We start from the raw sequence: 25,086 nt of genomic DNA, 5'->3' as shown, positions 1-25,086 counted from the left end.
TCCACCACAGCTCTGCGATGCTGCTGCTCATTCATCATCACCTGAAGGGAAAAATGCTGGGATATTAATCCAACATGGTTTGAAAAGTGACATAATATCTCACTTGTTTCTTTCTACTCAGAATTCAAATTGTTTAATTTGTTGTATTAAAAAGAGACAAAGCATTAAACACCCTCTCACTTCGCTCTTTTTCTTTTATTCAAGGTGACTCACTTTTGTCCAGTAACTAACCAGGAAATGTTGGCAGTGCTAGAAGCTGCAATTGGACTATTTTACTGCTCTCCTTCGACAATGCCTTAATCTAGCTATAAGCCTCAAAGAAAGACTCTACAGGTAATAATTACAGACAAGGGTTGTTCCCAAAGAAAAAGATGTTTTGACACTGTTAAGAATCACCATGTGTAGGTGCCTCCTCTGTCAAGCACAATACGTGGGAAGAAGACAAATTTCCTAGTCAGTTTCGGGTTTGAATCTCAGCTCTGCCACTTACTGTATGAGCTTGAGCAAGGTATTAAACAGATCTGAACATCAGTTTATTAACCTTAAAATGGAAATAACAGTTAATTCCTAGGGTTGTTTTATACATTAAATATATTACTGTATTTAAAGGTGACTGGGCCCCTGGGTGGCTCAGTCGGTTAAGTGTCTGCCTTCAGCTCAGGGCATGATCCCAGGCTCCTGGATTGAGTCCCGCACTGGGGTCCCTGCTCAGAGGGGAGCTTCCTTCTCCCTCTGCCTGCTGCTCCCCCTCCTTGTGCTCTCTCTTGCCATTTTTGTCTGTCTCTCTCTCAAATAAATAAATAAAATCTTCTTTTGAAAATTTTTTCCATTTTATCTTATTTTATTTATTTTCAGTATTCCAGCATTCATTGTTTAGCACCACACCCAATGCTCCATGCAATACATGCCCTTCCTAATACCCACCACCAGGCTCAACCATCCCCCTACCCCCTCCCCTCCAAAACCCTCAGTTTGTTTCTCTGAGTCCAGTCTCTCATGATTTGTCTCCTCCTCCGATTTCCCACAACTCACTTCTCCTCTCCATCTCCCCATGTCCTCCATGTTATTCCTTATGCTCCACAAGCAAGTGAAACCATCTGATACTTGACTTTCTCTGCTTGATTTATTTCATTCAGCATAATCTCTTCCAGTCCCGTCCATGTTGATACAAAAGTTGGGTATTCATCCTTTCTGATGGAGACATAATACTCCATTGTATATATGGACCATATCTTCTCTATCCATTCATCCGTTGAAGGGCATCTTGGTTCTTTCTACAGTTTGGTGACTGCGGCCATTGCTGCTATGAACATTGGAGTACAGATGGCCCTTCTCTTAACTACGTCAGTATCTTTGGGGTAAATACCCAGTAGTGCAATTGCTGGGTCATAGGGTAACTCTATTTTTAATTTCTTAAGGAATCTCCACACTGTTTTCCAAAGTGGCTGCACCAACTTGCATTCCCACCAACAGTGTAAGAGGGTTCCCCTTTCTCCACATCCTCTCCAACACTTGCTGTTTACTGTCTTATTGATTTTGGCCATTCTGACTGGTGTAAGGTGGTATTTCAATGTGGTTTTGATTTGGTTCTCCCTGATGGCTACTGATGATGAATATTTTTTCATGTGCCTTTTAGCCATTTGTATGTTTTCTTTGGAGAAGTGTCTGTTCATGGCTTCTGCCCATTTTTTGATGTGATTACTTGTTTTTGGAGTGTTGAGTTTGAGGAGTTCTTTATAGATCTTGGATATCAGCCCTTCGTCTGTAGTGTCATTTGTGAATATCTTCTCCCATTCTGTGGGTTGCCTCTTTGTTTTGTTGACTGTTTCTTCTGCTGTGCAGAAACTTTTGATCTTGATGAAGTCCCAAAAGTTCATTTTCCCTTTTGTTTCCTTTGCCTTTGGAGACATGTCTTGAAAGAATTTGCTGTGGCCGGTGTTGAAGAGTTTACTGCCTATGTTCTCCTCTAGGATTTTGATAGATTCCTGCCTCACATTGAGGTCTTCTATCCATATCGAGTTTAACTTTGTGTATAGTGTAAGAGAATGGTCGAGTTTCATTATTCTACATATAGCTGTCCAATTTTCCCAGCACCATTTATTGAAGAGACTGTCTCTTTTTCACTGGATATTTTTTCTTGCTTTATCGAAGATTATTTGACCATAGAGTTGAGGGTCCATATCTGGACTCTCTAGTCTGTTCCACTGGTCTATGTGTCTGTTTTTGTGCCAGTACTGTGCTATCTTGGTGATCACAGCTTTGTAGTAAAGCTTGAAATCAGGCAACGTGATGCCCCCACTTTTGTTTTTCTTTTTCAACATTTCCTTAGCAATGCAGAGTCTTTTCTGGCTCCATACAAATTTTAGGATTGTTTGTTCCAGCTCTTTTAAAAATGTTGGTGGAATTTTGAATGGGATGGCATTGAAAGTATAGATTGCTCTAGGCAGTTTAGACCTTTTAACAATGTTTATTCTTCCAATCCATGAGTATGGAATGGTCTTCCATCTTTTTGTGTCTTCTTCAATTTCTTTCATAAGTTTTCTGTAGTTCCTAGAGTACAGATCCTTCACCTTTTTGGTTAGGTTTATTCCCAGGTATCTTATGGTTCTTAGTGCTATAGTAAATGGAATCAATTCTCTAATTTCCTTTTCTATATTTTCATTCTTAGTATATAAGAAAGCAACTGATAAAATCTTTTTTAAATTTTTTAAAAGAATAAAGGTGACCTGATACATGTTGGACTCTCAATTAATAGCCATTATCATCATTCTATGCCAGACTCATCTTATTAAGATGAAATTTCATTTATCTCTTGTTTACATACATACATGCACAAGCACAAACACACAAGCATCACCTCACCTGATTTTCAGGCTTATCTAATAATAACACTGTCAAAATAGAAAAGTAAGACAAAATGTATAATGTACTATAGCCATGAAAATGGTTTGTTTGTTTTTGTTTTTGTCTTTTCAAAAACTCTTAATCTATATGAATTCTGCTAGGCCAGACATGTCTGCATCAATTTTACCCATATTTGCCAAATGTTACCCAATTTTTGATGCTGCTTTCCTTGTCAAAATCCAGAATTTCCACAAATAATACACTTATGTTTCCATACATACGTGGATCCCAATGGGAAACTATACCAGATGTAATTTAAAAAGAGTATTGAGGAATATATTTTTCAAATACTGTCTGATTCTTGGGGGGCTCAGAAATGATTTTCATAGTAAAATGAATTTAAATCAATTCAATAACTGGTTAGACAATGCCTACTACCTTCAAGACCCAGGAGAGATCCAAAGAGAAATATGATACAGGCTGTGCCCTCAAGCAGCTTATAGTCTAGTAAAAACCTGATAATATTAGCCATGTGATAGATCTTATTATTCTAACAAGTCCACTTCATCCCAATGTGGCCTATTCAGTGGGTCTCACAGAAATAGTTCAGACAAAATCAGTTGGAAATAGTACAGGTAATTTTCTAGATTCTTTGGGCAGATAATCTTGTTTTACAGAATAACAAAACAAAATAAAGGTTTCTGAATTATCTCTTGTGGCAACCTCTATTGTTTGTATTCACTAGGTAATAACTCAGTTATCCTTTTCTATGTAGATGGCACTCTTATGTATGAGACCATAGCAGAGAAGCGTAGGCAAGATTATTTGCACAAGGAGTTATTTCCTTATTTGTACCAAACACGATGACATTTAAGCAACTCGAGGGAAATAAATTTTTACACCGTACTGGATATTCTGTGCTAAGAATTCTTATGCAGTGCACTAGGTAAATTCCATGTAGGATAATTTTCCTTAGGAAACAGAATGTTCGTGAAGACACCCTTGTTGATTTTTTTTCATTGAAAAATGTTCATCCAAAATTTGACTTTACAAACAATACCAGCACACTATGAACCAGACACTTGCAAATCACTGTTGATCTCTGGTAGGCTAAGCCCTCTGGGGAGGAGAAGGAATGGAACATCATTTCCTCTCCACCACTAGGTAACTATTAATAGTCCAGCATTCTAATGAAAACCCTCATGACCTGGAAAAGTTAATGTGACTTTCAGTGTCCTATTTATACCAAAGGAATAACTCAGGATCAAATCCAAGATGTATACACATTTTTATACACACACACATACACATACACATACACATACACACAGTTCATGAACTTATTCCATTCATTATGAAAACCAGAAAGAGTTACACAGTCTATATTTCTTTTAGTTCTCACATTACACAGCCAATGATTCAGGATATTGCAAAATACTGAGTTCTTCCAGAAATGCCTTTAGGAAAATGATAGACCAAATTTTGGAGATAATTGTCATCCACTAAAAACTAATTAATTAATTAAAATAGATTAAAAATCACAGCATTCCTCCCCCTAAAAACTTAATGAAATTCAAAGGTTATGTCAGAAAGCTAAACCAGTAGAACAGGAAACATAGTCTGAAATAAATTTAGGTATCAGTTATATAGATATTGGTCAACTTATGGTTTTTTGACTTTATAATGGTGTGAAAGCAATATGCATTTAATAGGAACTGTACTTTAAATTTTGAATTTCAGTGTTTTCCTAGGCAAGTGGTATGTGGTGCAACACTGTCTCATGATAGCGGGCAGCGCCCAAGCCAGCTATGCCATCATGAGGGTCAGCAACTGGTATGTTTGCAAGCCTTCTGTACATGTATGACCATTCTGTGTTTCGGGACAGTATTTCATAAATTACATGAGACAGTCAACATTTTCTTATAAAATAGGCCTTGGGTGAGATGATTTTGCCCAACCATAGCCTAACATAAGTGTTCTGAGCACATTCAAGGCAGGCTAAACTAAACTGTGATGTGCAGTAGGTTAGATGTATTAAATGCTTTTTGGCTTAAGACATTTTCAGCTGATGATGGGTTTATTGGGATGAAAGCCTGTCATAAGTCAAGGAAGATCTTACATTACTAAAATGATAATGCAATTATTATTGGCAGAAAGGTGTATCATGATTTACTAGGCTCTTTTCTTTGTTAGGTGTCCACTTGGACTTCACTCCCTTGAAGAAGACTCTCCTGGCTCTTCTTAGACAAGGTCAGATGCCCTTTCATGTGCTTCTTATCTTAGCACTTGCAAATAAGCCTGGCAAGAGTTTGGTAAGATAGGTGTAGTTTTGATTGCCATTCTGCGGGTAAAAAAACTGTGTTCAGAGAAACAGAGTGACCTGTCTTACCAAGATGACCAAGCAGAACCAGGAGCCAAACTCCCATTAAAATAATTCCAGCCCCGACACTTTGGCTGCAGGTCACAGGGGAAAGGTCATTCAGTGGGCTTCTCTTCCATTTATTCTAAGATTGCATCTACTCAACATTCAATAGAGAGATGACTTTGGGCAATAAGCATAGAGCATTTGGGTAATTATGATAAAAATGTATTGAACACTAGTGCCAAGTGCCAGGTACTGAGCTAGCTGCTTAGTGCATTCTCCCATTTTATTCTTAAAACATCCTGTCATATACAAATGATGATTATTCCCTTCCAACCATTTCCATTCTTTAGTTAAACTGAGTTAAAGAAACTGAGGCTTAAGGAAGTTAAATAACTAGAACATGACAGAGCAGTCTCTCTCCCAGATTTCTGACTCTGAGTCCACTTGCTTAACCCCCACACCAATGACCCACTTCAAGCCCTTCCCCCAAACCTTTTCTGTAGATATTTAAGAGGGGAAAGTGTAGGCTACAAGGTAAGTGTTAACCTGAATTATCTTAATAACTGTTGAAATCTTCCCTTTTATAAACACATAGAGACATATACTTTTCAGATTTGGGTTCAAATTCTGATTCAGCCACTTAGCAGATGGAATGACTGTGTTCACATTGCTGAACCTCCCATTTGACAAAAGTTTTCCCCATTTGACAAAGGGAGTTGATAAGACTCAGTCAATAGGGTGGTCGCACCTAAAGTGAATCATGTATCAGTAACCTCCAACTGTGGAACCTAGTAGACAGAAATCACTCAATAAATATCAAGCCCAACCCCTTCTCTTCTCTTGGGTTCTAGCTTTAAATATAGGTGGAAGTCGAGCACACATTAACAGAAAAATCTTCTTTCATTCATTAATTCAGCCATTCATCTCAGAATATTGTGGACCTTTCTTGAATCTCTCCAGTTAAGTAGATTTTAAGATGACAATGTCCTAAAATACTTTTTTTTAAATTCTATGTCTGGATGGCAATAGCCCCTTGAACATTTTGTTTTCTGTTTGTTGGTACAAGTGCGCAAATGTATCTCTATCTTAAACATATCAGTGACGTTAGATACTTTAATTCCACAATTATCCATTAATTGCTTCCTGTGCCAAAAACCATCCTACACCCAAGGAGTTCATTGTTCACTGGGTAAACAAACACAAGCATAGCTAGCACACTGGGTGATAATGGTGCCATAACAGAGGCATGTACCAAGTTCCATGGGAGCAAGTCATTTTTTTTTTGAGGTGTTAGGGACTAGTTCACAGCAGAGGTGACATTTGAGTTCACCCACAAAGAATGAGTCAGCTTCTCCAAGGCCCGAGGAACATCATCAGAGTCAAATTTCACGGAGAGTATCTTGTTAAAATTATGACCACAAGAATGTCACATCAGAGAAAATACTCTTCTTTTGCTTAGTCCTCATTATTAGAGACAAAAGAGTCATGCTGACTTTCAGGGTTAATGTGCTAAAGTCATTTGTTGGTGGTTTTACAAAGCAAACGTGTGGTATTTAACTATACCAAAGCCACCGTTCTGTAGCACTTAGGATTCTGAACAACGTGAGTTTCTCCTTTGAGGGCTCATATATAATGAATGCATGTTACATTAAAGATTATTGAAGACTGTGAGCCTTCTTTTTTATGTGCAAGATTGGTAGCTTTTAAAATATTGATGCATTTGTGCAAGTGACTTGACTTGAATTTTACAATAAACTCAGGAAAGAAAATGTCAAAGTTGAGCAAATTTTAAATGAGGTCTTTAAAAAAAATACTTCTTAAAATGGGTAATATTTTGAGATGAATTAGTTGAAACATCTCGTCCTGGATCTCAAAGTAAAAGTAGCCCAAGAGTACAAAATAGTAGGATTGAAATAGCAATGAAGACTTGCGGAAATGTCCCAAGATTTATTTTTGTTTTATGTGTAACCCATGTTTTCCTACTTTTTGCCTCTAATCATTCTTCCATATGTCAGCATATGAATATTTCCCATACGCTGACAAATAAGTCTAGTAGCCATTCACATGGCATCTGCTATACTCTTTCCATCCCCTTCATCCTTTCACTTTTCACCATGTCCAGCAGGCATTGCCATCAGGAGATGGTGCAGCTGATGCACGGAGCTAAAGGAGACAGCCTGGCATGCCATTGCCTCAGATAAAGCCAAATTAGTCTGACCTTCAGAGATTACCTAGCTTGGGATTATAGGACTCTTGAACTTATCCCTACTCGCTTAATTACTTGAAGAAGATAGGTTAAGCCTCATAGCAAATCTTGGAAGAAGCTAATGTCCATTTTTATTTGGTTAAAGATAAATAAAGGAAGAAAGGAAGGGAGGGTGGGGAGGGAGGAAAGTCCTGTCAAACTGTACCTTTCCCTGAGTGAATGTTTGGTAGAAATGTTCCATCTCCGTAACCACTATGCCTAAATCACTCTTACAATTTCAGATGTTTTGTCCATTTTCCTTAGAAATAGTAACACCTAAAATTGATATCACATTTTACAAAGCCTTTCCATATACATTCCTTCATTCGATTTTTGAGTATTCTGTAAAATAGGTAATATTGTGATCTCTATTTTCCAGAAGAGAAAATTAAGTAGTCCCTCACATCCAACCTCACTGCCCCCCGCTTCACTTCTAAACTTTACTAACTGTTCAAGCTACCCTGAAAACAGCATTTCCTCCAGGAAGACTTACCTGACATCCTTGGCATCTGTTCCAATACAGCAAAGTACCAGCTGACCAGAAGGAGCTTGGGATGGCCAGAGCCCACCAGACCCATCGCCTAAAGCCTTGAGTTGTCCCATTCATTCCCCTCCAAGGCCGTATGAGTCATAGTATTCCCCATGTGTGCCAAGATGTGGAAAAGGTCAAGAGGCATTGCCATGGAGTCACGGCTAAGAGCATAGGTTTTGAAAGCACTCAGAAGTTCTGTGATTTTATGCAGTTATCTAGCCCATCTGGGTATTAGTTTCCTCATCTGGAAACCAGAGAGAGCAACAGTGAACATGTAGAGCTCACTTACTACCATGGAGGTTATCTCATTCACTTTTCACAACAGAATAGGGTAGGCAAATCATACAGAGAAGAAGCTGAGGCACAGGAAGGTGAGAGTCACACTGATACCAGTTGCTTGAACTCACCAGTTGCTTGAACTCACCATGGACAGTATTAGAGCATTGATTCAAACCCATGCCTGGATCTGTAGTCATTCCATGACCTAGGGCCATAACTGAACCTTCCCCACAGCCTTGTTATAAGGACTAAATCTGATCATCTTTGTGTAAATGACGTTCTTGTTTTCTCAGAATCATAAATGAAGACCAAAACACACCCCGCACTCCTGCCATGCTCTGCAGGCTTTCCTATGAGACACTGTTGAGAGGTAAGTGGAGTTTCCACCCACTGTCATACCCCACACAATACCTCACCACCCCAGCCAACAGAAAGGGACTTGCAGACTGCCTCTTTGCAAGCAGAGCCCATGAAAGAGATTCAGAGAGACAGCTGCTGTGTCTGTACCACAGAGGGAGGGGATATCCATTTCAAAGCCCTCTTTCCTGGAAAGATGGCCTCTGCACTTGACACCCCAAGAACTGACTGGCCACACAGGGTGGTTGAACTTGGGAGCCACATCTTGCCATAACTGGCACTGCATGGTGGGCAGAGAGGCACTTGTATCAAGGTTTTACACAACCAGGATGAGAGGGTCAGCTGGAGAAGATGACCAACTCCTGCAAGGGGTCACCAGTATTTGGGGAAACAGCACTAGAGCAAGTCCCTCCCTGACAGGGCGTGTTGAAGCTCCCTCATGCCCTCACCTATGAAATATGGAAACAGTGATGCATTCCCCACGGGACTGTCATAAAGCCCACGTGAGATGATGTGTGTGAGCGTCCCTCTGTAGAGCAGACCCACAATTAATGTTAGCTCCCTTGCCACACTCTTGCTACTCAGTGTTTAAAGCCTGGATAAATACTTCAAGTGTGGCAAGAGAGGGGTAGCTTTTCATAATGTCAGATTCAATCTAAAAAGAAAAGTCTGTGTTTGCAAAGTTCTATCTCCCTGGATTACCCGGCAGATTCTGAAATTTATTAACCTTTTTAGTCATTTGTGAGCAAGAGGACTTTTTTGAATAATCAAAAAACCTTCTCATTCTGGCAGCCAAATAAAAGGAGGCCAGGTGTTCAGGATTAAAAATGCATTACCCCCACCACGACGTTCTGGGGATGGTGTCAAGAATTTTCTCTTTCATAATATGTACCATTTCTAAAGTAGAGAAAGAGGAGGGGAGAGTGAACAGAGGTGATAAGAGGACTTTAGGAACCCTGGAGGGAAGGAGGACAGAAAAATGAAGGGTGAAAGTGGCAGCCAGAAGAGGAGAATCCTATTTTTAGCCATTTATGGTCTTCTTCCCTCCCCTTAAAAATAGACCCTCTTCCTGCCCACAGTGAATTGAGTGGACAATATCTAGAGGTTCCATAACACCATTTGTGTATCTAGTTGAAGGCATGGACATTGTGTATCTCTTGGACAAGGCTGGGTAGGCCTTTTAACACTAGATAAACAGCCACCAAATTTCCTCTAGAAATGTTTCTGAGAAAAACACCCACATCCACACTATTATTTTTTTAAATGACCTTAGGACAGGGGCACCTGGCTGGCTCAGTCAGTGGAGCATGCAACTCTTGAAATCTCGGGGTTGTGAGTTCAAGCTCCATGTTGGGGATGGAGATTACTTAAAAATAAAATCTTGAAAAAGAAATTATCCTTAGCACAAGGCTAAGACTATTCTCTTGAAGTAAAACTAAGGTAATTTCTGGTTGCTAATAATACTAACCACACAGGTGCTGAGTGTGTGCTCTCTTGTGCCAAGCACCATGCTAAGTCTTGACATTCGTGGTACCCTTTTAAGGCAGATGGGGAAGTTTCAACTCGGGAAGGTAACAGACGGGATCCGGGCCACGGAGTTCACGCATGGTGGAATTAGTATTCTCATTTGGTCTCATCCAAACCCTGACATTGTCACCTCTGCCACATTATCAGCTTTAGAAACCTGTGGGGGTATCCAAATCGACCTCTGACATGGAGCACCGCAAGAAACGCAGTCCATGGGAAAGGCAACAACAGAGACACAGTGCTGGTTGCTGTAGAAAGGTGGACTGTATTACAGGCCCTTCAGACTTTGTACACAAGCAGGCTCGTGGTGCACCATGAGGCCATTTTGAGGCGCAGAGATTACATCAGAAAGCCTTCTGTAATTTCAGAGTTTAATGATATGAAATTAGACCTAGCATCCTCAAACAAACCCATTTCAAAACTACAATACCGCTGGCAATGAGCACTTCCATTAGATTTGAGACCATTACGTCTCCATCTCTGTGTGAGGGAAATAGATGCTTTTACATTAGAACAAATACAAAACATCATTTTCACCCAGCACAATTTCCTGAACTCCTTCTGGATAAAATTTCCCAATTTTTCAGATATTTGAAACTGCAATAAAGCTTTCCTTTTAGCCCAGTCTCTTGTTCACTTTAACTCCGCAAAAAAATTATTCTTAGGTTTTATCATTGGCCTATTTCTTAGATAGGATTTGGGTTTCATTATTTCAACATGGGGTCAAAAATAGAAAAAAATGTTCCATAAACAGACTTTTGATATTTTCTCTATAATATAATCAGCTGTATCTTTATGCCATTTTGCTCAACCCTTGCACATCATATGGGAGATCCTTAAACAGTTACAAATCTACCACAAACAAAATTTTCTGGTACTTAGGTAATGAGAAATGTCTTAAAGATGATAAACACATGCTCTGGTTTCTCTTCAGATAGTATAAATCTTTCACCTTTTAAAGATGATAAACACAATGTATTCACAATAGATTGAGAGGTGAAACAACCCAAATAGAAAGGAAACATTCTCTAATCTTATGTGAATGAAGATTGTATAATCACAATTGGGAAATTTTTCCTATTTTTTTAAACACAATAAAATGTTTTCATTTCATCAAAGGTAATACCTGTTCAGGAAAGAGACAGACCCAAGTGTTTGGAGGTGTTAGTCAGTTGGAGAATATAGACTCACCAGGTATAACCAATATTTCAAACTTTACCTATTTTTGCCCATTTATGGATATGCTATAATTTGTTTACTCTTTCACCATTTTGATAGACATTTACATTGTTTTTAGTTTGGAGCTATTACAAATAAAGCAACTTCTAATACTCATATACAAGTCTTCATGTGGACACACGCCTTCCAATTCTCTTGCATTAATACCTAGCTGTGAAGTGACTGAGTCACATAGTAGGTTTCTATTGTACTTTTTAAAGGTCAAGGTATTTGTCAAAATGGTTTATCACTTTGCATTCCTACCAGCATTATATGAGAATGTCAGTTGCTCCACATCAGAACACTTGGTGTGGTCTCTGCTTTTTAATTTTGGACAGCCAAGTTGGTGTATAGTAATATCTTATTATGGTTTTCATTTGCATTTCCCCAATGACTAATAACTTTTCATGTTTTCATTTGTCACTTTTATAGCTTCTTTGATGAAGTGTCTACTCAAATCTTTGCCCATTTTAAAATATATCATATACCTGATCATATGAAGATCCTGAAGATCCAGGGTTCTTCATACATTCTGAATGTAAGCCCTTTATCAGGTATATGATTTACAAATATTTTCCCCAGAATTGAAATGAACTTCAAAGAGTAGAAGTTCTTAATTTTGATGAAGTCTAATATATCCAATTTTATTTTTTTAATGGAGTGTGCTTTTGACATTGCATTTAAGAAATCTTTGCCTAGGGGCACCTGGGTGGCTCAGTGGGTTAAAGCCTCTGCCTTCGGCTCAGGTCATGATCTCAGGGTCCTGGGATCAAGCCCCACATTGGGCTCTCCGCTCAGCAGGGAGCCTACTTCCCTGCTCCTCTCTCTCTGCCTGCCTCTCTGCCTACTTGTGATCTCTATCTGTCAAATAAATAAATAAAATCTTAAAAAAAAAAAAAAAAAAGAAAGAAATCTTTGCCTAACTCAAAGTCACCAAGATTTTCTGTGTTCTTTTCCTGTTTTAGAGTTTTACATTTTGGTCTATATTCCAGTGTGAGTTAATTTTTTTGTATATAGTACAAAATTCATATGGTATGAATTGAAGCGTTTTGGGGGGTGGGAGTTGGGGGGTTTTTTGCAGATAAATATCTAATTGTTCTAACATCATTTGTTGAAAAAGTTATCATTTTTATTTAAATACCCTTGTCAAAAATCAACTAACCATATATATGACAGGTTGATTTCTGGTTTCTATTCTGTTCCATTGATTTGATTTGTTTGTCTACCTTGATGCCCATATCACACTGCCACGCTGCCTTAATTACTAAAGTGTTATAAAAAACCTTGAAGTCAGATAGTGTGAGTCCTCCAAATTTGTTCTCTTATTTCAAGTTATTTAAGCTTTTCTAGATCCTTTGCATTTCCATATAAACTTTAGAATCAGCTTATTAATTGCTCACAAAAAAAAAAAAAACCATGCTGGGATTTTCATTGAGATTGCACTGAATCTATATATCAATTTAGAGAACTGCCCTCCTCACCATAATGAGTCTTCCAACCTGTAAACACATTATGTCTCTCCATTTTGATGTTCTTTAATTTCTCTCAGCAATATTTTATAGTTTCCTATATACCAATTATTCACATCTCTTCTCAAATTAATACCCAAATATTTCATATTTTTATATTATTTTAAATCATTCTTGTTTCAATGTCTGCTTATTCATTGCTAGCACTATATATTGAAGTCCAATGGATTTTTGCATATGTTTTCACATTCTGCAGTCTTGCTAAAGTCACTTATTAATTCTGGGAGCTCTTTCATAGATTACATAGGAATTTCTATGTAAATGATCATGTCATCTCTGAATAAAGAAAGTTTTATTTCTTTCTTTCCAATCCAGATAGCTTTATATCTTTTTTCTTGCCTGATTTCAAGAAAACTGTGTCTCCAACATCCCACAGTCCTCCCAAAGAACACGAAGTACTAACTCATTGGTGTCAGCACTTTGTACGAATTCCTCAAGTGCAAGTGGAGATGGCTGTCCATCAGTATTAGGCCAGCTTTTGAAACCCCAAGTCACATCAGTACTAGACTCTTAAATTTGCCCTTCAATGACTTTGGCTTCCAGCATGTATATATTTACACTTACATATGCATGCAGCATTTTTTTTAAAGCCTTCCCACTAAGCTCAGATAGCCCATTCTAGAACCAGGCCTCCCATTCCAAACCCATTCTAAACTTCTCATATGGATTTGGTCATCATTCTGGATTCTCTTTTTATTATAATGTGTTATTCCTCAAAGGCGTTTGATATCTTTGCCAAATGACCTGAGTTGAGTCCATTTTAATTCATCTGATACTTTTCTAATAATGTTAAACTTCAGAAAGGAAAGTGTCGGAGTTTTATCCACAACTTCCCAGAAGGCTCCTTGCACGTTATGCAAATATACCCATCTTGTTTTTTTTTTTTTGCAACCTCCCAGAGAGGCAGTATTTGTCAATGTAAAACAAAAATTCTGTTGCATGCTTTCCTCTAACACTGGTATCTAATGGCCTTATATCTACCTAAAAGAGACCATTCTATAGATTGTTCTCAGGTTAAAGGATATCTGCCCCAAGGAAATTTGTAAATTCTAACACTAGAAATAGAAGCTACAGGCAACTTTCAAATAACAATTTATTCTAGTTTTTAAAAACTACTAGAGCTTAGTCTCATTGGGCATCCCTCTAAAGAAGTTTTTTCAAAAGTAAGAAGAATGTTTTAGGAAGATGAATATGGCAGTGATTTGAAGAGTAAATGAGAATTGGAAAGAGAAGTGAGTCAGAAAGATCAGTTACCAGACTATTGTACTAATCCAAGTCATATATAATAAAGATGTTACCCAGAACTAATAGTAATTTAATAATGGAAAGAAAACAGTGAATGAGATTTTTTAAAATAGAGAAATTAAATAAGATTTAGAAAATGAACTATGAAGAAGAAGGGAAAGAAGTCAAAGATGGCTAACTAGTAAAGAAAATGGTAGCCCACTTGCAGAAGAAAATGGTTAATACATAGGAAAATATCCCCCTGCCCTGGCAGGGGCAAGTCTGAGTGGGAAGGTGATCAGCTAGATGGTGGACATGTTGAGTCTGACTCCAATGGTTGAGAGGCAGTAGGAATTATTGAAAGAGTGTTGGAAACCTGAGTTCAGTTGTGGTTGGGAGACAGTGACAGACACTGTGGGACCCGGCCCAACCCTCATTTTCCACTGTGCCGTCTTCCTTTCTAGTCTCAAAGAAATCAGATTTAGTTTCTGCATTGGCCCAACTTGGTAGTCCTTGTGCTTCAGAGGAGGCTCCAGCCTCAGAGGTTAAATTCTGATTGGTCTAAGTCAATCACATCTCCCTTTCCCGGGGCAAGTCCCAAGTCTGGTCAATGAAGCATGAAGGAAAATCGGCTGTGCGATTCAGGGTAATGAATTCTCACTCTTAAGAAGAGCTATACCAGAAGAGATGGTCTGTTCTTTCAGTGGACATTGCCAGGTATGAATGGGGCAGTAGGAACCACTTGTAGGCATCTAACCACCAGCAGCTGGCCTGTGAACAGACCAACAAGCTGAGGATAGCAGAGCCAGGAGAGAGAAAAATTGGGCCCCTGAAGCGGTCATTGAACTGCTATACTAACCAACCTTAGCATGCCATACTCTTGTACTTCTTCTTATGGAAGATCACACATTTAAGCCAGTTTCATTGGAATTTCTGTTATTTGAAGCTAAAGCCATCCTCACTTACCCAGCAGCTTTGGCCCAAACCAATTTACCCTGCACACTACCATTTCTTCCACTGTAAATTGAGAGTGCTCTCTCTAAGAACTCTTCCAGCTCTAACCTCCCATGGTTTTATTATTACAGATAAAAATAGAGGTCAAAAGGAAGAATGAACATCTAGAGAAAGATCAAAAGAAAAATACAGATACAGGAGTCATCTATGTAGTGTAACACTTAAGAGTCTTAGGAATAAATGAGATTGTCAAGTGAATCTTATTGATTGCTATATATGTTAACAATAACATCGTATTTTATCTTCACAACATTCTACAAAGTGGGCTTCATTCCCATTTTCTGTGAACAAACCAAGACACAAATATCAAGAAAAACATGAACAATGTCCGAGACTCTAAGAGATTGTCAGAATTTCAACAGTATCACATGTTTCAGACAGGTCAAGAAGAATGAAGCTAAGAAAAGGTCAAACATCTTGATGACTTGGGAAGTTCTTACTGCTTTCAAGATAACCGTTGCCAGAAAGTCATAGGGATGAAAGACAGGGTGAACACAGGGAGTGAAAAGTAAGACATGTTAAGGAAGTAAAGACCATTTTTATCAGAAGGTTAGCAGTCAAATAAAAGGGAAAGATGAAAAATTACTTGAAGGGAGGAACAAGTTTAAGAGAGAAATTATTTTGTTTCTTGTCTAAAAAGACCCAACCATACTGGTGGGCAGAGGGAAAGGGACCCGTGGAGGAGCAGAACAGAAGGAGGGCCTCATTGGTGGAACTAGTTCTGGAAAACACAGGAGATGTGCTGTTTGCCTTCCCTCTGCTGCCTGCTCCTTGAGCTCAGGCTGAATTGAGGGTTCTGAGGGCCGATTGATGGCCAGCCTGAGCTGATGTAATCACTGCTACAACGTATGAATAATGAATGAACGTTATTTCTTTTATGTGTTATTTTAATAGCCCTTTATAAAAGGATCATTGGAAAAACACCAACATATCTTTCCAAATTTTATTTTTAAGATGCATAATTAATACAGAAAAGTATTACTGTACAGTAAAAACCAACATTTATCTCATCCTTCTAACAGAGTATGACCTATGGAGAAGGAAAAGATGAAAAATGTTATTAAAAATAAAATAGTTGTATATACCAGGTCCAAGATCACACTGGGAAATTACCTAGACCTACATTACAGAGAGAAAATTCAAATTGAATAATAGGAGATACTTTAGAATAAGAACTTAGTGTACGCCAGGCCCTGTGTTAAGCACTTCTTACACATTATCCTACTTAATCCTTGTAACACCCTGTGAGATGGGTGTTATTAACTTGATTTATGCTGAAGAAACTGAAGCTTAGAGATGTTATATCCCTGAGATCCACCTATGGTACTATTCCATATGAGTTTTCATAAATGAAACAATTATTCCTATTTACAGGGCATTAATTATGTTCTAGCAAGTGCTGAGTGCTTTCTAGTCTTGTGGCAACTATGTGAGCTATCTGTTTCTACTATCTTTATTACAGATGCAAATGTAAGGACCAGAGAATTAGCCATGAGATGGTAGAGGCTGTCCTCCAACCAGTATGGTCTGATATCTACAAAGAATTCAAAAACTAAGGTCGAGGTAAGAATCTTTAATTTGAAAATGGCTTTATAGGATCATGTAACATATCCAGCAAGTACAAGCCAAATTCTCAATTCTCTGGAAGGAATAAAGTATAGGATAAATTCCTAAGGAGGAAAATGTTGCCTCTAGCACATAAGCTTAATAGTGTAGTTAAAAATGTTTGAGTCAAAACTGAATGCCAGTTATGAGACACTAAACTGTGATGTGTTTAGTACCTTCCCCCTAATAGAATAGTCAGTAGTTGCTGTCCCAAAGGAAAGAATGTGTTTTGTTCTATGATGCAATTCTCTATTAGCTTCCAAATACCCATTGGCTTAGGCCTTGAAAGGGCCCTAGCTCATTAGTTTTCTCTGAATTTAAAAATAATAACTAGCATAACTGCAGATACTGCAAAACATCTTTTAGCATCAATGTCATCACTCCACTTAGTAAAAAGGAAAAACATTACATAGAAAACATTCTGGAGCCCTACTTCTTAGTTTAAATCTAAGCTCTGCTACTTACTTACCTGTATGACTTTTGATGATTTTCTTATCTTTTCTGTGTCTCGTATCCTCAACTGCAAAGTAGGGAATGAAGGATGAGGGGATGTGTGCCAACCTGGCATGGGGTATCTAAATGGTAGCTGTTGTACACACTTGGGTGTTTATAACACCATTTGTGGCACTCTCAGTTTATTCTTGCCTGGCTGGCTAAATAAAAATTACAACTTTTTTTTTTCAAGACATGTTTGCAGTATTATCCTGGGGCATTCTTGCAGGAAAAAAAAAAAAATCTTCTTTGAACGCCTAATCCCACCTCTTTTGTCATTAGGACGTGCTATGTCACTTGCAGGGCCCAGTGATGAAATATGAAAATGCGGGGCCCCTTGTTCACAAATTAAGAAATCCAAAATGGCAACAGTGTTAAACCAAGTGTGGAAACTTTCTCAGCATAGGACTCTGCAACGGCATGGCTCGAGGGCCCACGAAGCCGGCTGGCCCTGCTTGGCACCACTTTCCTTGATGAAAAGATAAGATGCCAAGCTCTCCTAAGTCACTCAGTTGTTCATTTATTTCTTGGAATATTTGTTTCTAACCTTACCTTTCCAAGAAAAGATTTAAGGTAATTCTCTCTACAAATAGAATCTGAGAATGAAAATACTCTTCAGAAAACCAACTTCCTGTCCCAGGGCAGATTTTTACTATGTCATTAAACACAACGACTCTCTTGGAGTGTGGAAAAATCAAACAATCTTGGAGTTATTAAGGACTCATTCTGTTCAGTGATAAGCTCACAGACCTTTTCTGGGGAACTACCCCAGTCACCTCTACACAGGGCAAAGTGTCAATGAAGCCTGAGGCACAGGGACAATTCTTCACCTCCAACCAACAGTATGAATCCTAGACTACTAAAGAAAGTTTTTTTTCCCATTGGGAGAACCAACTCAAGTTTTTAACATGCTTTTCCCCTTGTGGTTTTCTCAAGTTGCTCTCTACATCAGTCAACAATATTCAAGAATGAAATCTATTAACATTAGTTCTGTATCAATATTAGGTTACCAGTGTAAATATCTATTGAACACTAAGAGAAATGCCAAGCCCCCTTCTTAATGAAGAGCCTTGATTTTATTAGGTTCAAATAACAAAGAAGTATAAGACTACGCATAAGTATAGTGTCTTTTATTTCAGAAACGTCTAGTGCTTGGCCTAGATTTATCCCATATGGCCTTCCTACGGGCCATAGCAAAGAAAAACTCAATCTATAAAAGACCCAGATGTTCACTCCATCTCCTCTGAACCTTCTTTGAACTGATAGCTAGTGAAGAGCTGCCATTTGTTTAATTCATTTGCTCCATTATTTTAACTTAGGCACCATTCAAAATTCCCAGAAGGTCTCTAGGAATTGTTTGCAAATAAGGCAACCTGTTTTTTTTTGAATTATTGACAGATAGGGCTAACAAAAAGATAGTAATACCTGCTTAAATTAGCTCATTTTCAATATTGCTATTTTATCAGCATCTGAATTTGAGCTGTGGTTGGCTAGTTCAAAGTCAGGAAGCCAGACAGCCTTGTAATCAGATCATGGAATAAGGCCAAATGTCAGTTATGGAAGCCAAAGGAATACAGAATCTTCAGTCCGAAAGCAGATTCAAAATTAAGAGGATCAGCAGATCAGAAGAACCATGTACTATAAATCAAAGCAAGTCCAAACACCAGGGCACATATTTAAGCAGTGCTGGGGCAGGTAAGCCATAGAACAAAGTGTAGCAGCTAGACAGTCCAAGCAATCAGTCCACATGTAAATGGCACCACACTGTACAGTGCAGAGCTTTTATGATTTGATCAACCCTGACTCGAGAAGGCATCAGAGGGAAACTAGTATTCAGGACAAAAAGCAGTCTCTACAAGGATGGTGGTATCTGGAGGTCATGTTGTTTATTGTAAAACAAGATCAAAACTTAAGTACTCAGGAACTAGATCACAAAGATTAGAGCAGATTACAAGGGAGCTAATGCTGCCTCACCCAGAACTTCTTTTTTTTTTTTTTTAATATTTTTAATTTATTTATTTGAGAGAGAGAGAGAGCAAGCAGAGCGAGTGAGCAAGAACGGGGGTGGGGTGGTGTGCAGAGGGAGAGGGAGAAGTAGACTCCTCCCAGAGCAGGCTTCCTGGAGAGCAGGGAGTCAGATCCCACTGGATCCAAGGCTCATGACCTAAGCTGAAGGCAGATGCTTAACCGGCTGAGGCCCCCAGGCGCCCCTCATCCAGAACTTCTTATAGTGACCTGCTTAGGAATAAGATTAGGCCAGGAGCTGGGCTTGAATGACTCTCCAGATAAGGAGATTAGCCACAGTGGTGTCAGCTCACATCAGCTCACAGGAGCCAGCTGTTAAAATTTAAGGAATTTTGTAAGCCAGATGTTAAACACAGCCATTATTAAAAATTAAATTATTTAAACTTATAATTAAAGACATTTTAAAAACAAAGATAAAAAACCCTCAAAACTCATCCCTTCTTAATTACTTCACTACATTTTACTATTAGCTGTGATCCTCAAGTTCTTTGTGTCTGTTGTAACTGTGTGGTGAAAATATTTTATATTGGCATGATACTGCGAGTCTCTTCCCACTTTCATGTTCAATAGCCTCATATCGGGAGCTTGAAATTGGCCATGATGGAAGAACGTACAGCATGGAAATTGAAAAGCACAACAAATCGGGGTTTTTTGTGGAGCCAAGGAAGGAGGAGGTAGCTGTTAAACATATACCAGCATATCACTGGTTAGTGTCCCCAGCATAGAGTTACAGCACTGAGAAGTCTAATATCTATGCAGGTGAAGAGAATAAAGGATTCTGGGACAGCTATTTGCGAATTCCTAAACCCAGAATATAACAATCTTCATGATGTGACCCCAATTTACCTGTTTACACTTAACCCATGCTCCCTAGTCTCCGGCCACCTTTAACATCTCCCCATGTTTTCTCACACCTCCATTTATTCAACAGACATTTACCGAACTCCTACTTAACACTGAGCACTGTGCTCTGGGTTGAAGAATCACTCTGGATTGAAGAATCAGAGATGTCAGGAGTCCGTCCTTCCCTCAAGTAGTTCACGGATTAGGAAAGAAAGGGAAACAGCAAACAGACAAATGCTTCTAATCAGGCATGACAAGTGCCATGACAGAGACAGATGTGCTCATGTACTTTGTGGAAATGCAGAAGATGCACCAATAAGTAAAGACAACAGGGAAGGCTTCCAGGAAGAGGCATCAGTTGCACTGAGGCTTGACTAGACAACATGCACATGTGTTTTCTTGAATTAAATTTCTTGAGTTCAAAGCCCAGCTCTCCCAGTTTACTGCTGGGTGACCTTCAGCAAGTTACTTAGCCTCTCTGAACCTCAGTCTTCTCAAAAGAGGGATCTACAAAATGAGATCCCTCCTTCACAGGGTTATTGTAAGGAGTGAATGAAATTAATGAATGTAAGACATTTAGCCCAATGCTGATGATACATAAATGCTTTTACAACATTTGTCTTTATATTAAGTATTAGTCAAGTGAAGAAGGGAGTAAGGAATGTTACTGATAGAGAAAATGGTGCATGCAAATCCTAGATGCATAAAAGATTGTAACATTTTTCCCCAAATGCATTTTTAAAAATATGACTGTAGCTGGGGGCTCCTAGGTGGTTCAGTCCATTAAGCATCTGTCTTCAGCTCAGGTCATGATCCCAGGGTCCTGGGATCAAGCCCGGTGTCGGGCTCCCTGGGAGCCTGCTTGTCCCTCTGCCTCTGCCTCTCCCCACGCCACTTGTGTACTCTCTCTCTCAAATAAATAAATAAAATCTTTAAAAAACTATATGACTATAGCCCAAAATAGCAGGAAGTGGGAATTTACCCTCTTGCCAAGAAAATGGCTGATTCTTTAACTTTCTATAACTATCACGCCGTTATCAGACCCGAGAGTCATCTTACACCCCTCCTTCTGCCCACTCCCAGGTTCACTCAATCACCATGTCCTGCAGCCAAGTGCCTCTCAGCCAACTATGCTGAGGTCCACTTTGTATTGCTTGCCCATATTGTCCAATACTTGGATAAAATACAGTAAAAGCTAATTACTAGATAAATGAAATAAAAAGCATAGATCTACAAAATACAAGTCTAGGTTTTTCATTATTAGACTTAACAGATAAAAGATACAGCCTTTCACTTAATACAAAAGTTTCTAAATTCTGAAGTCAATTCCTGTATTTATCTCATAGCAGATGAGTCACAACCAGTTCACAGACTGTCACCAGTTCAGAACCATACCTGGAGAAGCATTGCTACAGAACATAGTATCTCCTTAGCATTTCTAAAACACTCCACTTTCTTTCCTTAGTTCAGCCCTGAGGACTTCATCATCTCTCTTCTAAGCAACAACCTAAACAAAATGGCCTCACTGCCTCCAGTATCTTATGTCCCCCCACCCATTCTTCATGTTATCACCAACTAGATCTTTTTAAATCCCAAATCTCATTACGTTACTGTCAGTTATTTTCCTTTGCCTTCAGGACAGAGCCTAGAACTCCACCATCTGACCTCTGCCTCCTTTTCCAGTTCCTCTCTCACTACTCATCCTCCTCCACTGCCCCAGTGCTCACGTGCATGCATGCACGCACAAACACACACATACACACACACACGCTAGAGTCTTGCATTCTATGCTACAGGTACACCAAAGGACATGCAGGTCCACAAACAACACTAGCTGTGTCACATCCTCCATGCCTTTACTCTCAGTAATGCCTCTACCTGAAACGTCTTTCTGAAGAACAAAAATTCTACTCAACTTTCAATATTCAGTTCAAGGGCCGTATCTTCTAGGAAACTTTTTCCAGTTCCATCTTCCTGCCCAGCCCCTGCCTCAGGGACCTAACACTCAGTCCTTTGTGCATTCACAGCTTCCTTAACACATCATGATAACTATAGCACGTGTCACAAGCATTTATATCTGTTTACCTCCCCAGATTGTAAGTTGCTCTTCCACAGACACCATGTCTAGATTTCTTTGTATTATTTCCCTAGCACTTAGCCTACATAGTTTCTAGCATCTTGTTGATACTTGTGAATAGAAGGATGGATGGCCTGGAATGGAATAGTTACACAGATAGATGGATGGATGGACATACTAAGGATGGGGAAAACAATAAAGTTGAAAAAATACAAGAACCAGATCAAGAAGTGCCTTGTATATCCTGTTACAGAATTTGTATTTTTATCCTAAAGGCAACTGAAGGCCTTGAAGTATTTCAAATGGAAGTATGATAAAATCCCTGTTGAGTTTTTGAAATGTGGGAATACAAAGGAGCCTAGATAGACCAGTTCAGAATCTATCACAACAAAGCAGGGAAGAAGAAGTAGAGGAGATGGAGAGATTGGTTCAAGAGATACTTTGGAGGTTAGACAGTGAGAACTTTATTGATCAATAGGAATGGGAAGGATGATTTCCAGATTTCTGTCTTGCATCCCTAATCAGAGGAAAAGAATAAGGAGCAGGTTTTGAAAACAATAAAACATGAGGTCCTTCCTTTGTGTCAACGGCAGTTATAAAGCTCATTTTTCTCAGGTTTCACCAAAGAAGCCCAGCAGAGAATGTCGCTTCTTCTTCTGGGAAAATAACAGTCATCAGGCAAGAATCTCCAGGGGGTTAGCGAGAGAGGGAGAAGCAGGCTTCCCGCTGAGCAGGGAGCCTGAGGCAGGTCTCCAGCCCAGGACCCTGGGATCATGACCTGAACCAAAAGCAGACATTAAAAACCGAGCCACCTAGGCGCCCAACAACCCACTTTCTTTAAGATAAAAACTAGTGCTAACTTCAGGTAATATTTGCAGTACATTGTTGTTGCAAAAAGCTCAAAAATACATAAATGTATGAAGGAGAAATTAGATGTAATTCCACTATCCAGAAATAGTTCTTGTTAATAGGCTGGTATATTTCTTTCTAGTAATTTTTCTATGCAGATATATATGTATGTGTAAATGACTATACTTTTCACTTCAAATTACATAGGTTTTTTGCCATGTTATTAAAAATTTCCATCGACATTTTAAAAGATGTCTTAATAATCTATTGCCTGGCTATACCAAAATTTATTTGATTAACTCTTATGATAGAATTTTTAAATTTTTCTACTATTTTGTTAAGGTAAATAACATTATGTACTATAAATCTTTCATTTTGGTTTCCTTAGGATAAATTTATTAAAGTGGGACTCTTATACAAAAAGTATGAACATCTTTAAAGTTTTTGATACATATTCCCAAATTGCTTTCCAAAAAGGTTGTACCAAATTACATTCCCATTCACTTTGCCTTTGCCAGGCCTATTATCCTTTTTTAAAATAGAAAAAGAATTTTTTTCATCTAATGATCAGAAATGGTATCTGACTGTTTTGTTCTGCATTTCTTCAATTAAAAATGAAGTTGGCTACTGAACCATATCCTTAAAAATGGTTAAGATGGAAAATTTTCTGTTATGTGTGCTTTACCACAGTCAAAAGTTTTTGGAAAAAAAAAATTTATGTTGGGCACTTTTAATATTTATTCATCTATTTTATTTTTGGTGAATTATGTATTTATATCCTTTACCCATTTAACTATTGTACTCTTAATATTTTTTATTGGTTTTTATGAGTTCTTTATATGTTAAAGGATTAAATCTCTTGCTGCCAAATTTATGGAAAATATTTTCTCCTATTGTTTTGACATCTAAGTTTGTTTATGAGCTTGGACATTTATGGAAGAGGGGGTATAGAGAGACATTTAAAATTTTTATATATTCAAATATTTCAATAATTTCCTTTGGGATTTCTTTTATTGCTACAAAAATTCTTTTTCTAGCCATCCACTAGGGAATTATTCATCTACATGATTCTATTATAGGTATTGTTCCTTAGTCTGAGCAGCAAAATAAAGATGAAAACACTCATTCTCCATCTCAAGGAACTCTACCAGCCAGTGAGATAGCAGGCATGTACACATTTAATACAAAAGCATAAGGGACTCCTATAGAAGGACTGTTCACCCTACTTGAAAGAGGTTCATGACTAGGTCATGGGGCCAAATTTGCCTAAAGCAGCTCATCTTCTGCTTTTATCATCATTTATTAATTTTGGACCATTTAACATGTTCAAAAACTGTACTGTTTCTAGAAATATGTGAAATGGGAATATGAAAACTCATTCCAGCTAACCGGCCCTTTCTTCCTGGCTCTAGGGGTTTTAAAACAATGACTCATGAAGTATTTGCCAGGCAACCATCCATCCAGGCTTCCCACAAGTCAAGAGTTTGTCAGCCTGCCTCAATTTTATCTAAGAAATTAAATCTCAATTTTAGTTTTATTAGCACATTGACTGCTTTGCTGTTTTTCAGAAAATACTTTAAAGGAAACATGTAAATTGTAATGAAGATAAAGAAGAAATGGAAAGCCTCAGGTACAATGGCAGTGATTGTTAATAAATAACCATTAACAAAGGTTTCCAGAAATTAATCAGCCCAGATGGGCATGGCAACCACTTGTGAAGGAAGCCTTCATAGAAATGCTTTGCTGCAAGAGTTCTGGGAAATGCTGGGTGTCATACACTGGTAAGAGGAACATAAAATTGGTACCTTTCCATAGGATAATTCTCAATGTGAGTTAAGAGGCTTACAGGTATTTATATTCTGTGGTGTAATAATTCCATTTCTTGCATCTATTTCAAATAAATCACCAAAGATTTATATATACTGATAATCATTACAGTGATATGTGTTATGGCAAATATTCTAAACAGCCTTAAAAATAGGGAAATAATTAAATAAATTATTGTTAGAGCCATACTACAAGATGTACTATATAACCATTCAAAGTTATGTTTTCAGAAAA

The 25,086-nt window shown here is 38.3% G+C and overlaps 1 long non-coding RNA gene across 1 annotated transcript; it reads left to right on the top strand.

The window, feature by feature from the left end:
• Window positions 1-225: 225 nt before the first annotated feature.
• Window positions 226-24,903, top strand: LOC116866140. Its single transcript, XR_004382343.1, has 3 exons — window positions 226-333; window positions 16,597-16,697; window positions 24,594-24,903. It is a non-coding gene; the product is annotated as an uncharacterized LOC116866140 (long non-coding RNA).
• Window positions 24,904-25,086: the final 183 nt, after the last annotated feature.

Source organism: Lontra canadensis, unplaced genomic scaffold, assembly GCF_010015895.1.
Source record: "Lontra canadensis isolate GAN:19392208 unplaced genomic scaffold, GSC_riverotter_1.0 scaffold9, whole genome shotgun sequence".
Taxonomy (NCBI): Eukaryota; Metazoa; Chordata; class Mammalia; order Carnivora; family Mustelidae; genus Lontra; species Lontra canadensis.
This window is presented reverse-complemented; position numbering and strand designations above follow the sequence as displayed.